Source organism: Papio anubis, chromosome 10 (assembly GCF_008728515.1).
Source record: "Papio anubis isolate 15944 chromosome 10, Panubis1.0, whole genome shotgun sequence".
NCBI lineage: Eukaryota > Metazoa > Chordata > Mammalia > Primates > Cercopithecidae > Papio > Papio anubis.
This window is the reverse complement of record NC_044985.1, coordinates 42447029-42462122: the sequence shown is the minus strand read 5'-3', so window position 1 is coordinate 42462122 and position 15094 is coordinate 42447029. Positions and strand designations below refer to the sequence as shown.

Genomic DNA, 15094 nt, shown 5'->3' with positions numbered 1-15094 from the left:
TGAAACTCCCTCTCTACTAACAATACAAAAATTAGCCGGGTGTGGTGGTGCGTGCCCGTAATCCCAGCTACTCAGGAGGCTGAGGCAGGGGAATGGCTTGAACCTGGGAAGTGGAGGTTGCAGTGAACCGAGATTGCACCACTGCACTCCAGCCTGGGCAATAGAGCGAGACTCCGTTTCAAAAACAAAAAACAAAACAAAACACACAAACAAAAACAAACCCTAGACCATTCTGTCCACACAGGCCTCGGCTTTTTACCAAATATTTTCCCATCAGAAATAACTTTCCCTTCCCAACAGGAATTCTGGCTGGTGGATTTTCTCCAGCTCAGCATCCTTGCTTTGCAAAACCAATCAAGCCTTAGGGGCTCTGTGCTGGGAAGCTAATCCTGGGAAGCTTCGGTAAGACCAGAGAGGATTTGTGCACTGCTCAGACGTCCATTTCAATATTCACGACCTGGATTTGGCATTTTCAATAAAATCCAAAAGCACATGGCTTTCCACCATTACAGCTTATTATGTAGGTGTTCGGAGGCATTCTCTTCTTGTCTCCCACGCTCTGTACCGGTTCCTCCTGCTGTTTTCTGTGGAAAAGACCATCTGGTTGGGACTTCCTAGAGATGACCACTAGAGGGCACATGATTCCCAGCTCACAAGCCCTTTACACAGCCAATTCCCGGGGCTTTGCTGCAGAAAAAGACAGTTTTTGTTTGTTTGTTTGTTTGTTTTCCCTCAGAAACAGGAGGAAAGCACTTGAAATTCCCTGGATGCAGCTAAGACATTTTCTTCGGCATTCATCTGTGAAATGCTGGCTGCAAGAAGCAGACATTCTGGTGGGTAGAGGAAGGACCGTATTCTCTGTTCCCGTCACTCATTCCCACCAAGGGGAGGAGAAAAGGGCTGCAGAAAGCTGCTCAAATGAGTTTTGTTCTTTCTCAGACGGCTAAAGAGAATATACTTGTAGGCCACATGCATCTATTCAGGCCTCATGGTGTAGTGAAAAGCATGTGTTTTGGAAGCAGACAAACCTGGGATTTATTTCCCACACCCAGGCTTCCTGCCAAGAGGGTGCACTGACCCGGCCTGCCAGCTTGTCCTGCCGGCTCCTCTCCCAAGTCAGCCCTGGAGACGCTCCAACATTAACTTGAAGAGAGGTAGGGGAGTGGTTAGGGAGACCAAATCACACGGGAGTGTCCCTTGGGCTCAGATACTCTGGAGGGAAAGAGAGAGCGCGATGGCACCGATAAAGTAACGTGGGAAAATAAGCATGAGTATGGTCAAACTTTGGGAGTGACCAGGATAACATCAAAATTAGAATGCTTAACTTAAACTGGTAGGTAAAAACCCATGGGAAGTGGAAATGGAAAAAAAAAAAAAAGAAATTTTAAAATCCTGTGTTATGAATGAGAAGTCTGAATTAAAATGCTGAACTAAGTCTTCATAAAATAGTAACTAAATATTGCTCAGCTGCAGCACTTAATAATTCCGTGATCTTGGATAGGTTGATAAACTTTCCTGAGCTTCAGTTTCCTCATCTCTAAAATGGATAAACTTTGTATGGTCACAGACTTGCTGGGAAGGTTGAATTCTACGATGCACATGAAACAGGCCTCCGGTGCCTGGCTCCTGGGACATGGCTGGCCTTCTAGTTCTCATCTCTCTTTTCCATCTCTAGCATGTTTAACATCTAAACACCTGTGCAGTCAACAATATTTCCTGAGTGCCTGTCAGGTTATGTTCAACTTCAAGTGACAGAACATGTTACTTAAATAAACAACAAGGAAAACAGTATTATCTCTATAGTGAGATACAATCACAATATTATGATATAGGTAATATAGTGAAAAGGTATTATTGCATCACAAGAAGTCAAGCAGCAGGGCGGTTCCAGGGCTGGCTGATGTGAAGTCTTAGCAAAATCATCAAGACTTGGATTCGTCCCATACTTTGGCTCTGCCATCCTCAGCAGGTGAGAGTATCTGTCCCTGTGCCTTTCATCATGGCTGTAGAGCAGCTGCCTCTCACTCACCTGGAAACAGGGATGGGTTCTTTCCTCTCCTGAAACTCTTCAAAGTGTTCCTGAACCTGCTTCTCAGATGTCATTCCAGCATATCTCTCCTCATGTCTCACTGACCAGAGTGGGTCACGTTGCCCATCCCTAAGTCAGCCTCTGGGAGGGTGAATAGGTTTCCATGATTGGAACAGACCAATCATGAATCAACCTTAGATCTCTCTTGGTCTTCTGGAGTTGTTGGTACTAGAAAAGAAATCAATTAGGTAAAGAAAAAGGGAACAAATGGCTGTTGGGTAGGCAACCAAGACTGTTTTCCAGACACTGTATTTGGTGTTGGGCATATAGTAGTTAATAAGTCAGATGGCGTCCTGGAGAGCTTACAGTACGGAAGGTTCCAGACAAGCAAACTGGTATTTATATTCTAGCATCTAAGAACTATGCAGATAGAACTAAAGGGCTCATAACTGGTGGTGAGGAAAGACTTTCTGGAGGGGGTGCTGTTTGCCTGAAACCTGAAGGATAAAATAGGCATTTTCCAGATGACTGGGTATAGAAGTAGAATGAGAGACTGAATGAAACCCTGGGAACAAAAGTGATTATGACATATTCAGGTAACTGAAAACGAGTTACGTGTGGGAGGGGAGACTGGGATAGAGGAGGCTAAGTGGTCAGCCGAGGCCAATCATGAAGGCCTTGGAAACCATGTTGGAATCATATTGTGTGAGCAATGTTCTTTAAAATGTGGGGTGTGAAACCAACATAGTGGTTCATAACCGGCATATAAAAAATAAAATAATGGTAAATTCCTAAATGGCACTTACTTCATTCAATGTACTGCTTTGAGAGTTTTGTGTATTTATTAACTCATTGCTCCTCAGAGGTTGGTACTATTGTCATCCCCATTCTGTGGATGAGGGAACTAAAGCGCTTGCCCAGGGTCACTGTCATCCAGGGTCACAATTCAGGGTTGAATTGTGTCCCCCTCAAAGAGGTATGTTGAAACCCTAATCCTCAGTTCCTCAGAATGTAGTCTTCTTTGGAAATAGGAATTTTGGATTTAGCAGATTGAATTTGTTAAGATGAGGTCACACTGGAATAGGGGGGCCCTAATCCAATGCAACCAGTCTTTTTTTTTTTTTTTTTTTTTTTTGACAGGCTGTCACTCTTGCCCAGGCTGGAGTGCAGTGACACAATCACAGCTCACTGCAGCCTCAACTTCCTGGGCTCAGATGATCTTCCCACATCAGTCTCCCAAGTAGCTGGGACTACAGGCATACGCCATCATGCCTGGCTGATTTTTTTAAAAAGTATTTTGTAGAGATGGGGGTCTCACTATATTGCCCAGGCTGGTGTCGAAATCCTGGGCTCAAGCAATCCTCCTGCCTTGGCCTCCCAAAGTGCTGGGATCGTAGACATGAGCCGCTGTGCCTGGCCATGACCAGTGCTCTTATAAGAAGATGGCCATGTAAAGATAGAGAGACAGGGAGAACGCTGTGTGAAGCTGGAGGCAGAGATTGGAGTGGTGCATCCATAATATAAGCCAAGGAGCACCACAGATCACCTAGAATAAACACTGAGCAGGTGCTTAATGAGTATTTGTTGAATGAACGTAGAAGGTGATATAGTGAGGAATGTGAATGAAATTTAGTCAGACAGTTGTCATTTTTTTATGTCCTTGCTTCCCCATCCCCCGCTACCGCTACCGACTGCAGAATCAAACACCTCCCCACAGAGCGCTGGCTGCACACCTCCCCCTGTGTCCCTTCCACCTCTGTGACTCTGCAATTACATGTATGCCTCTCCCATTCATTATACACCAGAGGAAAGGGATGCTGGTGGCAAGTTGTGTGGCCTCTGCTGAATCATATCCCCTCCAACAATGAGCTGAACACTAACAGCCCCGAGTCAGCTGCAGAGGCGCGTGTGACATTTGTGGATGCCCTGAGCCCTGTTCCACAGCAAGGGATTACAGCAATGTGCACAAATCCTTGTCTCTAAGACCTCGGTACTGTCTCAGAGTGACTGACAGAATGAAACATGGTCTAGACTGATGGGAAGTCCAAGGAGGATTTGTGGCCCAGTATAAAGAAATGTAAATTTTGTTCTCATTCAAATCATTCCTACGCTACCGTTGATTTTTTTTTTCTAAGTGTCAGGATGAATTCAGCTTTCTGTATTAGGAAGTTGACTCAATCCCAGGGAGGCCTCTGGCCTAGCCAGGCTCTGAGCCACCAGACCTCTTTTTTTCTTGGTGTACACACTGATGGGGATTTGTGGCTCACAGATGCATCGTAATGACCCAGCTGTCACCTGAGTTTTGTTTTAAGGGAGATTGTCCCTGCATCTGAGACATGCAGGGAGGAGCCCATCTAGGGTGATCAACTGTTACAGTTTACCTGGGACTTGCCCAGTTTTCACACTGAAAGTCCCATGTCCCAGGAAACTCCAAAGTCCTGGGCACACCAAGACAGTTGGCCACTCTGGCAGGTTCCCCTCCCACCCTCCCAGTCAAATGGATTAGAAGCAAAACCCAGACTGCCTGCATTTCAATTCTGACCTCAGAACTCACTAACTGCAAGTTACTCTACCGCTCTGTGCCTCAGTCTCCCCATCTGTAAATGAGGATGATGAAAGTACCTGCCTCAATAGATTGCTTAAAGATTAGAAAATAACACACACACACACGCACACACACACACACTGTTTCTTCGATTGTAACTAGTTGGAATAGGTACTCAGGGAAATGTGAGCAATTGATATTGTCTTATTGTCATATCTCCACCTGCAGAAATGGAATTCTTCCATTTTCTGGAGCTAGCATTGCTTCCTTGCTGATGGGATGGATGTTAGAAAAAATCCCTTTGCTATCTACAAATGAACATGACTAAGAGACATTTCCAATGGGAAGATGTGATCTCCCCTCCTTTTAACCATTTATGTTAAATAAAACACAAATACAGAATATGGCATAAAACAAGTGGATTCTAAATAAGGCCAAAATTCTTATAACGAATATGTGTTGGAAGACAGAAATTTGCCAGCCACCCAAGGAGTCCTCCATTGCTCTCTCCAAACTCTACCCCCTTTTCCTTCCCCAAGAGTGGAAGGAATATTTATTATATCCAGAAGTGCTCCATTTTATTGTTTTCTTTAGGGCAAAAAAGGGGGCATTGTGGTGCTATTCAATCATGACTCTCTTATGTCATCTAGAAAACAGAAGGATCCATGTCTCCTTTATTTATTTATTTATTTATTTATTTAATTTATTTATTTTGGGGGGTGGGGGAGAGCAAAGAAGTCTGATTTCTAAAGGAAAGTGTTTAAGTAGGAAGTTGTAAATATTACCTTTCTTTTTGCAGCTATGCATACTATCACCTGTAAGAGGTGCATAGATCTTGGTGTATGTTTCTTAGAGAAAATAGACAATAGTCACAGTCCATTGAAATCCCATCTGCTCTCTATAAAATGGAAAAGTCATTACTGCTGAGTCAGGGGGTCTCAGACCCACGGCAAGGAAGACATTGCCTACTGATTCTTTACATTATTGCAGCTTGCAAAGGATAGAGTCACCCCCTTATTTTTCTACTAGGTCAAGTGCTTTTTACACAAACCATGCTTCTCCCTCAACAGCTGTTGGTATAAAACATTCTGATTACTATTTTGAATGATGCTGAAACGAATACAAGGCCCAGCTCTCTGGTTGCAGTATTAATTGTAAGATCTAGAAACGGAGAGGCTGGGCGGATGTGGAAAACCGGGACTTCAGACTTGAGTCACACAGCCAGGGAACATGCATCCCTGGGGAATGGGGTGTGGAAGGGAAACAGAGCTTAATGGAGGAAACTCTTCATTGATGGGGCAGGCAGTGGCAAATAAAGACCAGGAGGCACAATTGGGAATATGGCCTGGTGTATCTGTTAGTATTAGCTTCATCTGCATAGAATAGAAAACCCAAATAAAGGTGGTTTAAATATAATAAAGCTAATTTCTCTCTGGAGGTATGCAGTCCATAGCTGACATGTGGGTTCCATGATTGTTAGGAACCCAGACTTCTACCTTCCTGCTTTGTCATCCTTAGCAGGTGAGGTACATCACCTGCTTTAGGTTCAGGTTGGCTGCTGACACACCAGCCATCACATCCAGGTGTTAGGCAAAAGGATGCAGAAAAAAGTTTGACAAGGTGTGTCTTGAAGCAGGGTAGCCTTTTTAAGTAGCCATCCCAGAAGCTACTCCTGACAACTTCTGCTTCATTGAGCACACCTAGCTGAAAGGAAGGCTGAGGAATACAGACTTGGCTTCCTGGAATAAACTGAGATTCTCTTGGAAGGGTTGCCATGTAGGTGGGGCAGCCTGTCTTCTTTTCCACATATGATGAGGCAGTAAAGCCTCATGGTTACGCACGGAGCCTCTAATGCCAGATTACTTGAGTTAGCATCCGGGCTCTATCACCTACTAACTGTGTGATCAATGACAAGACACCTAACATTTCTAAGACATAGTTTCCTCATCTGTGAAATAAAGAAAGTAATCAAAACTCCCACAAAGGCTTGTGAGAGTCTGATAACGATGTAGATGCGGAGGGCTTAGCACACTGTTTGGCACCCAGAAAGCAGTTCAAAGTGACAGCTATTACTAGGATTCTGATTTAAAGGGCTCAGGAAGCAAAGTTTCAATAACTTTTATAACATGTGATAAAAATTAAATCCCATTCAAACAAATATGTCATCCAAAAAGTATGATGGAGGGGTTCCCAAATCTGGATTGGTGGCTCTTTTTAAGTGTGGTTTCCATAGGACTAAATGATTTGAGGTTCCTTGCATTCCCGTGTGGTGGGGTGCGACCAGTTTGAGAGACTCTCTATGAACTTGGGGGGACGTGGCCCCACTGCTGCCAACCTGGTGAAGATGGAAGGAAAGATGCTGCCCTGACCACACAAGCGGGCCGGGCCACCATGGAAGCTCTGCGGCTGGACATTCTGCTCTCAGACTTGCCCTGTACCCACTCCAGGAGTAAGCCCCTGCTGTTTCCATTTTTTTCTGAGCTTCAGATCATTCTGCTTAGATCATCAGCCTCCTTTACCTCTCTGGAAAGCTCTTTGTTTCTACGTTTTGGTGGTCCTGGTTTCTCCTGGGTTCAAGGACCCACCCATTTTAGTCTGCACTTCCCAAACTGTGTCCTAAGGAACATTAGTCTCAAACACTATTCCATTATCAACTATGTGTGGGAAACACTGTATACTGTAGTCTCACTCTGGGAAGTCAAAATGCACATTAGCATATTAAAGGATCTGAGAAGTCCTGCAAAGAAATCCTATTAATCAACCCAATGTTTCCCACTTACCGACTGAGAAAGCTTGACTTAGAGGTCAGCTTTAGGAGGGTGTGTCCTGAACATCTCAAATTTCCTATAATTCCTAGTCAAATATGCTTTTCTCTCATATGTAGTTTTCTTGTTCCTGGTGGGGGTGGGTGGGGGCAGGGAACTCCTACTGAGTCCCTCTTTTCAGTCTTTTCAGTCAAGGAGATATCCAAGGTTTAAATCCCTTTTGCAGATCTGAGATGATCATTATTTTCTTGAAACCAATACATGATGCATCTTTTCTGGCTGTCTCTTATAAACTCTTCCTACTTTTTTATGTTCTCTGCTTATTATAAGAAATGAGATCATGGTTATGAAAGCTGCTTTATCAACCACTAAATGCTGTATAAATGTTAATTGTCACTATTACAATGACTCACTCTGGTGCTCCAATCCCTTTCTCCCTGGGATGCAGCATTTACAGAATTGTAGTTTCATAATATAAAAATAATTGAAACCTACACAAATTGTAATAGTCATTTATATTACAAGAGGGTCCATTCTGTTAGTGTAATAAGAAAATGACTATAAAGTACACCATCGGTTCACTGTCACGTGCAGGAAGAAAGAAGTGTAGACATCACCCCCCTTGAATCCTGAGGTTATATCCAGACACGCAAACCCAGAAACTTCCACGCCAACATGTCCAGACACTCAGAGCTGCCTCCTGCCTGACCTCAAACCTCCAGGGTCAGATCCTCTAGTTACCTGCAGCTCTGCAGTAGAGCTTTCTTCAGATCACTTTAAAATGGAGACAGTAAACACCAGCTGAGGCTTGATTTGCCCACGCTCCCAAACAACGGACCCTTCCTTGTTTGTTTTGAGAAGTTTGAACTTGGCTCTGCCTTTCCTGTAGACTGCAGCAGTTTCCACAGGCACAGCCGTACAAATTCCACTTATAGGGGGTACCCAGAATAGGCAAACTCACAGAGACAGAAAGTAGGGTAGAGGTTACCGGAAGCTGAGGGGAAGGAAGGAGGAGGAGTTGTAATTTAATGGGCATGGAGTTTTTGTCTGGAATGATGAAAATGTACTGGAAATGGATGGGTGTGACAGTTGCACAGCATTGAATCATACACTTGAAAAAAGCTAAAGGGTAAATGTTATATATATTTTGCCACAATAAACGAGAGCAAACAATGACAACAATAACATATTCGGTATCAGTTCCCCTAAGATGGTGTCATCTCCTGGGGACAGCTCCTAGTCTGTGTTGTGTGGCAGCGACATGGTCATGGGAGGGAGGGTGAAGGAGACAGGAGCTCCAGTTCTGGGAGAATGGGCCCCATACAGGAAGACCCAGCCAGGAGTGCGGGTCAGATGGCTGCAAGAATCTCCTAGCACTGAGAGCTCGTGTAGGTTTGGACATCAGCTGGAAGGCTCAGCTCATCTTTCCTAGGTACCTTTCTTGCTTCTGAAGACAAACCAAAAAGTTCTTTTCATTTGACAGAGGCTAGAAAGTGTTAGAAAGCTGTTCTGGTTGAGTGGGTCTGCTTCAGTCTGGGGACTCCGTGAGAGCTGCGTGGGATCACAGAAAGCCGACTCCGAGAAAGTGGAAGCACAGTGGAGCCTGCTCAGGAAACACAGGCTTTCTGGGGTCTTTCTGTTGGTGAGGGGAGACAGGTTGCTTACTGGAAAGAGTTTAAGACAGTGGCCTCTAGGTGGTGCACAGACCGTGATAAATACCTGAGAAGAGGATGAGATTTTATCAGTGAATCAAGCTTCATGGCTCCGTTCAGAAGCAGGGGATTTTTATGAGGACACTACTCCCTGCCCCAGCTAAAGGCAAGCCCTAAATGTGAACCTCCTGGATTCGATTTAAAGATGGCAGAGCTTTGATCATCTTGATGGCAGTGGGGGGAAGGCATCACAGCTCCCTGAGGATGCCGCGGAGCCATCAGCTGTGGCCTTTCCCGGGAGGAGAGAGGTGAAGTGTGCCCATGGAAACGTTCGATGCTCTGAGAAGAAAAGGCCTCTTGTTACTCCCGGGAGGGTGTCAGCGGGGGCGCTGGCTGAACGCCGTGGTGGAAGGGGTGATCTCCCAGCCGTCAGGAGAGAATGCATTCAGACCCTCAGCTCCCGGAGTGTGTTTTCCCCCCTCCTCTTTTCAAGCCTGTATCATCTCAGCAAGCGCCTCAAGTGAGCAGGAGACAGGACGGAGGCCAGCCACTGGGGAGGCAGGGCTGGAGGAGCAGGCAGCTCCTCTCACCCTCCCAAGGCCATTCTCATGCAACACACAACACACACACACACACACGCAAAGACCCGTGAGGACAGACTGACACGGCCTGGAGAGTGCGGCAATCCATTGCTGCAGAGTGGAGCAGGCGTTGCTCATTCTCAGTCCCCAGGTTAGTTCTGTTTTTCTCCATTAAACCACAAGGGCTCAGTCACTTCACCTTTGCTGAGTAGGTCTATTCATGATTCCATGCAAACTGGGAGCACTTAGCTAGTTGGTGACATGCATTTACAGGAGGCCCTCCGAGGGCCCCACACTTGCCTCAAGGCAGTGGTGAGGTACAGAGGAAGCAGAAACTTCTGTCTCAGCCTTCAGGAAGGTACAGTCTAGAGCTACACTACCCATTCTGGTAGCCACTGGCCATATGTGGCTATTTCAATTAAAAGTAGCTAAAATAAAAAATTCAACTCCTAGGTTGAACTAGCTATGTTTCAAGTGCTTGGTAGCCACATGTGGCCAGTGGCTACCGTACTGGACAGCACCAAAAACCATTCCCATCCTTGCAGAAAGTTCTGCTGGACAGTATTGGGGCATTTTGGGCATCTATGGGAACGACATAAGGCCACTTACAAAGGTGGAAATTAAGAGCAAATGAATGGGGGGAAATGAAGGCTCAGAAGAATTGTGTCTTCCAGCCAGTCAGTGGTCTTCTGATTTCTACTCCAGAGTTTAGAAGCATCCTGAGGATGGTCTTGACCCTAATACATGAAATGTTTGCATTTGGGGCGGGGAGTGGGGTTGAGCACTGGTGTGGTGATGGTAGGTTAGCTATTGGAATAGATTTTAGGGTAACTAGAAGCACACTCTCTAAGCAGTAGCTCCCCAGATATGTGAATGATTCGTTTCTGGTTTCACTTCATCTATGGTGTTCTTCCCTACCTTCTGCCTTCCTCTGTCTTACTGTATTTACTCTCTCTCACTCCCTCTTATTGTATTGACTATGTGTCAGGGGCCGGGCTAAGTGCTTTCACACATCTCATTTAATTCCCACCACCTTCTGTGAACTGGAATTGCTGCCTATCTAAGCAGCAGATCCATTTCCTCTCCCCAAATACAGCTCCTGCTCTCCCCAGCCCTTGGCTGTCCCAGTAAGAGGACTGCACTCCCAGCTCCAAGGGAGGGCTTCACTCATCCAAGAGGAGTCCTTTGTGATCAATAGGCTGAGGAACACAGCTCAAGGCCGATCTCCTTGCCATAGCAATTAGTTGAGAAATGAGATGTGACTTCTTCGGGCCAATAGGAAAGAAGAGAAAGTTAGCTAAGTGCTTCTGGGAAAGAAGTTTGCTTTATCTTAAAAGAGGGTTACTAGAGATGTCTCTTTCCACTGACTTCCTAGTGTATGGATATAAGGCCTAGACCTGCTGCATCTGTTTCTGTGCTGCTCAACACATAGCAGAGAGAAGAGCCAAAAACTCACAGAGAAAGGGTGTGGGAGGGCCTGGACGGAGCTATGGCTGGTGCTCTGGGCTCAGCGATGCCAGCCAGTCAACCCCTTGGTTGTTTCAGCTTTTAGCCTTAGGCTTTCTGGGATTGCAGCCCACAAAACACCAAATGGTCATCTCCTTCGGCAGATGATGAAACTCAGGCTAAGAGAATTTGATAACTTGCCTGGAATCACCTAGCTAGGAAAAGGCAGAGCAGGTTAGAAATACAGATGTCCTTGACCCCAGACACATGCTCTTTTGTTCATCACACTGTTTCTTCTCTACATGAACCATGCTGGTATTTCAAAGGACTTACAGGAGAAACCAAGACAAAGCTGAAGCAATCATACCTTTGAGGCCCCAAGAATACTTTTACCTGGAATAGTACCTGAGAATGCTGTGATAGTCTGATTTTTGTAGGTAATTGCAAACCATATACAGACTTTAACAATTCACTGGCAGATACAGTTGATGGTCCTATTTATTTCTTGCTTTTTCCCAGGGCCCTTAGGGAACTCTTTTGGGCTTTTCTTTTTTTTTTTTTGGAAGAGTGGGTGGGAAACTTCTAGACAGAACTGCTGGGGGGAAAAAAATGCCTTTCACCGGTGATTTAAATTAAATACCTGAGCTCTTTTAAGGATTCAGCCAACTGAGCTCCCGGGCAGCCAGGTCTCACCTTTACCCTTTGCTTTTATTTATTGCATATCCAGGGAGCTTGCTGGTAAGCCAGCAGGTGACTCAACTCCCTTCAATGTTGGGAAGCTGTGGTTGCTGCCTTAGGGACTTTTCAATCTTTCAGAATTCAGTCAACAACCCCGGGGAGGGCTGTGATTCTGTCTTTGTCTCTTTGTCACTCTTCTGGTGTCTCTCAGCTCCCTCCCCTAATGGTGCCCTTGACCTTATTTAATGAAGGTCATCCCCCTTGCAAATATCATTTTAAACATATCAGCCACTGATAACTGAGAGATTGCCTAGCAGAAAGGTCACAGCTGAAAATTATCCTCTTTCCTTGCTCCCCTTAGCAATTACTCTGGAGGAGATGCCCTGGGGGAGGCAGAAGTTGCCCACACAGGAAAGCCCTTAGGAGTCTGTGGATTAGCGTCAGCTGCACTCCTGTTGCTGCACCAAATGGGAGCACTGGCTGAAACAACACTGCCTTCAAGAACTTTTGTCTCGGCCCTGGTGGAAATGCTAGCAGTGGAACTTATCTGTATCTGCACAGGGCTGCAGCAACCTCAGTTCTTGCCTCCTCAGAAGAAAGAATTTGACTGAGGAGCATAAGGCAGGAGAGATCAAGGGGAGTTTTAGAGCAGAAGTGAAAGTTTCTTAAAAAGCTTTAGTTAGCCTGGCATGGTGGTGGGCGCCTGTAACCCTAGCTACTCTGGAGGCTGAGGCAGGAGAATCGCTTGAATCCAGGAGGCGGAGCTTGCAGTGAGCTGAGATTGCGCCACTGCGCTCCAGCCTGGGTGGCAGAGCGAGACTCCGTCTCAAAAAAATAAAATAAAATAATAAAATAAAAAAGCTTTAGAGCAGGAATGAAAGGAAGGCACACTTGGAAGAGGGCCAGGCAAGTGACTTGAGTGGCCACCTGCCCTGTTTGATCTTTTGACTTGGGGTTTATATGTTGGCATACTTCTGGGGTCTTGTGTGTTCCTTCTCCCGATTCTTTCCTCGGGGTGGCCTGCCAGGGCTTGGGAAGGGAACATGTGTAGTGTGTTGACTGGAGTTGTACGCATGCTCACCTGAGGCATCCTCCCTTCCTAGGCTAGCATTCCTAGAGGAAGGTCCTACACCAGTTAAACTCTGCCATTTTGCCTCTTAATGCGCATGCTGGAGCCCTTGCCCAACTCCTGAGATCTTATCGGGAAGCTGCTCATCACCAGTTTCAAGTGTTTTCTATTTATTGGGAGCCTGCCTTTCCCTGGCACTGGCTGTGACCAATTACTATTTGAGAGAGTTAATGACCGCCTGACCATCACCTGATGGTTGCCTGACACTCCTGGTATGTGTGTCAGGGAGCCCTCCCCTGCTAGGCTCATGCCTGACTAGCTACCTACTGTAACAGGAGCTGTTCACTTCGAGAACTAACAACCTGCAAAATCTGCTGCTTTCAATGCTTAGGCTTCGTGGCTGAGTTGTTAGACATTTAAAGCTGCAAAGAGCTTTCCTCTCTCATCCCCACTGTCCTCTGTGTTTGCTGTCCTTTTCTGATTATTGAAGAAGCATATGGGTTTGATTTTTCCCCAAAGAAAAGACCAAGGGTTACCAACCCATTTCCTAACTAGCAACAGGGCCACTGGGCAGCCCCGAACAGGATGAATTGTACCTAAAGACCTGAAGTAGGTGAGCCTTCAAACTTTAGCCAACCCAAGTGTCGGGCTCCTCCCAACCACAGGATGAAAGGTTAGCTGAGTAGGAGACGTGGTCTGCTGTCCATAGACACCTTTGGGCTTGGTGCCTTCCAGAGATTTTCAGATCAATGCCATTGGACTGCTGTGTTTTTCATTCTCTTAAGTGCCTGCCCTGCCTCCAGGAGAGTTCCACCCTGCAAACACAATCCCAGAAGGCTCCCTGTCTCCCACTATAAAGCAATTCTTATGTGCATGAGGGAGAGAATGTACAAGAGGACTCGTGTTGGATAAAAGATGATGGATTCCGGCAAAAAGTCATGCTTTAAGTAATGATAAGAGATAAACTATGAGGGCAACATATTGTGAGCCTGGTTCTAAACCATGGTAACTCTGCACCATTTCCACACTAAGAAGATTTTATTGACTTCTGGGATTGAGACTGGGTCATGTGTTCCTCCAAGAATGAATTAACATGAGGCAACTATAATCCCCGGGGGAGGGTTGGGGGGTGTCCTGCCCGTTCCCTTAGGTGCTAGATGACCACTTCAGCTAGCATCTGGCTTTGTGATTCTGTCCCAGCAGGAACCTCACTGCAACAGCATTTGCTGGAGAATTTGGAACAAGAAGACCTCATTGGACTTTATCCAAGGGAATTTAGTCACTGAAGATCTAACACTCCTCATGATAAGGCTGTGGCACAGTTCAAGAACCTGGCTCCAAGGGAGAGGTCATACAAGATACCACGTGTGTGTGTTTTGATGTCCTTTTGTGTTGTGTTTGTGGGAGGTATGTTTGTGTTACGAGTTTGTTTGCAGATGTGCCTGTATAGCATGTGTTTGTAGGGGATGTGTGAAGACAGAGATACTCAGCTGCTTACCATAGACACTCACTGTGTGTGTGGGATTGAGACTGGGGCCTCCCCATCACAGCCTCCATCTGGGACAGAGGCTCAGAGATGCTGCCTTCCGTTTTTCCCTCATCCCCTCCTCAGGAAGTGCCTCAGGCATGTTTGTCTCTGTCAGGGCCAGTCCCCATGCAGATTAGCTAAAGCCAAAGGGTGACATGGACTGCAGCTTTGTCCAACCGAGGCTGCAGCTCTTCCTGGGGGCCTTTCCTTAAATTCCAGATTCCTTGCTCCAGCTAAGCAGGTCATCATTTCCATCTCAAGCCCCAGCTGGCAGTTCTGGTTCCAGGCAGTTCCTGGCCTCCTGCATCCAGCCTGCATCATCCCTGGGTCAGTGGGTCAGGCTGCCTTTTGTTTTTTTTTTTTTTGAGACAAGTCACTTGCTCTGTCACTTCCCTGGCTGGAGTGCAGTGGCATGATCACTGCTCACTGCAGCCTTGAAGCCTCCCTGGGCAAAGCGATCCTCTGCTTCAGCCCCAAGTGAACTGCCTCAGTCCCCCAAGTAACCCCCAAGGGACTACAGGCTTTAGCCACCACGTCACAAGCTTTTTTTTTTTTTTTTTTTGTAGCGACATGGTCTTGAACTCCTGGCCTCAAGAAATCCTCCTGCCTCATCCTCCCAAAGTTCTGGGATTACAGACATGAACCACTGCACCTGGCCCAGCTGCTTGTTAATCAACTTTTCCACAGCCACTGAGGGAGCAGTTGCACTCCCCACCACCACCCTCAAGAGAGAGCTAGCCACTGTCCCCACTCTGAACACCCTCTCACCCGCCAGCCTCCTCTGTCCTGCTAGCTGCCCTC

At 46.2% G+C, this 15094-nt stretch overlaps 1 long non-coding RNA gene across 1 annotated transcript in view; it reads left to right on the top strand.

The window, feature by feature from the left end:
• Positions 1-14531, top strand: part of LOC103876271 — a 41041-nt gene extending 26510 nt beyond the window's left edge. Inside the window, exon 3 of the long non-coding RNA XR_635444.4 lies at positions 13969-14531. This is a non-coding gene — a long non-coding RNA (uncharacterized LOC103876271). The remainder of the gene's footprint in view (positions 1-13968) is intronic.
• The last annotated feature ends 563 nt before the right edge of the window (positions 14532-15094 follow it).